We start from the raw sequence: 1,615 nt of genomic DNA on the forward strand, positions 1-1,615 counted from the left end.
TGGGCCCTGGTGCGGGCGGTTGCCTCGACCACCATCGGCACACGCTGGGCCCTGGTGCGGCAGCTTGCCTCGAGCACCATCGGCACACGCTCGGCCCTGGTGCGGTCGGTTGCCTCGAGCACCATCGGCACACGCTGGGCCCTGGTGCGGCAGGTTGCCTCGACCACCATCGGCAGCCTCGACCACCATCGGCACACGCTGGGCCCTGGTGCGGGCGCTTGCCTCGACCACCATCGGCACACGCTGGGCCCTGGTGCGGGCGCTTGCCTCGACCACCATCGGCACACGCTCCGCCCTGGTGCGGCAGGTTGCCTCGACCACCATCGGCACACGCTGGGCCCTGGTGCGGGCGGTTGCCTCGACCACCATCGGCACACGCTGGGCCCTGGTGCGGTCGGTTGCCTCGAGCACCATCGGCACACGCTGGGCCCTGGTGCGGGCGGTTGCCTCGAGCACCATCGGCACACGCTGGGCCCTGGTGGGTTTAGGCACATCTTCAAATTTCTGCCGTGCCAATGCCATTTTTATGGCTTGTAAATTCATACAATGGTCCCCTAAGCCTTCACGTGAAGTTTCATTGGAGGATGACTCGTTTTCTATTTTTCACGATTTTCGAAACTTTTTGCGGTTCGGGATTTTTTAAAATTTTTTTATAAGGATTTTTGGCCCCAAATTTTGTAGGCATGATCCTTCTATTTTTGTTGGCATGCACAAAAAAATTCAGCTAAAAACTCGAAGTAGAGAAGATTTTGTGACCGTTTGAAAAAAGTGTCCCCATTTCAGACACTTTAACGGCTACTGGTAGCAAACCTGTAAAATCTCAAATGCTCTTTAAGGGGGTGTGAATTCTCAGAGGTTAGATGAGGGATAGGGGGCCAACACAAGGCCAAGTACCAGCACCCATCGCACATCATGTGCGCACACCCCCCCGGCCCCCCTCCCAATCGTCGGAACCCCAATGCCGCCGGTCAGGTTCTCCGGCGGTACTCCGGCGATGCTCCGGCGATGCTGTCCCGAGTGAAAAAAATGCGGCACCAGCACATGCTGGAGCCAAGCATGGGCACCGTGGCTCAAAATCGAACTTCGGCCAAGGCCTCGACCATCAATGGCACATGATGACGCATGGTGATGGCACATGCATCGACCATCATCGGCATAGGCTGCCCTTCGGTACGGGCACTTGCCTCGACCGCCATCGGCACAAGCTGGGCCCTGGTGTGGGTTGTTGCCTCGATCACAATCGGCACATGCTGAGCCTTGGTGCGGGCGGTTGCCTCGAGCACCATCGGCAGACCCTGGGCCCTGGTGCGGCCGGTTGCCCCGATAACCATCGGCACACGCTGGGCCCTGGGGCGGGCGCTTGCCCCCAGCACCATCGGCACACGCTGGGCCCTGGTGCGGGCGCTTGCCCCCAGCACCATCGGCACACGCTGGGCCCTGGTACGGGCGGTTGCCCCGAACACCATCGGCACACGCCGGCCCTTGGTGCGGGCTCCTGGCTCGACCACCATCGGCACACGCTGGGCCCTGGTGCGGGCGGTTGCCTCGAACACCATCGGCACACGCCGGCCCTTGGTGCGGCCGGTTGCCTCGACCACCATCGGCACACGCTCGG

Source organism: Durio zibethinus, unplaced genomic scaffold (genome assembly GCF_047325235.1).
Source record: "Durio zibethinus cultivar Kanyao isolate XHJ-2024 unplaced genomic scaffold, ASM4732523v1 HiC_scaffold_400, whole genome shotgun sequence".
In the NCBI taxonomy this organism is placed as follows: Eukaryota; Viridiplantae; Streptophyta; class Magnoliopsida; order Malvales; family Malvaceae; genus Durio; species Durio zibethinus.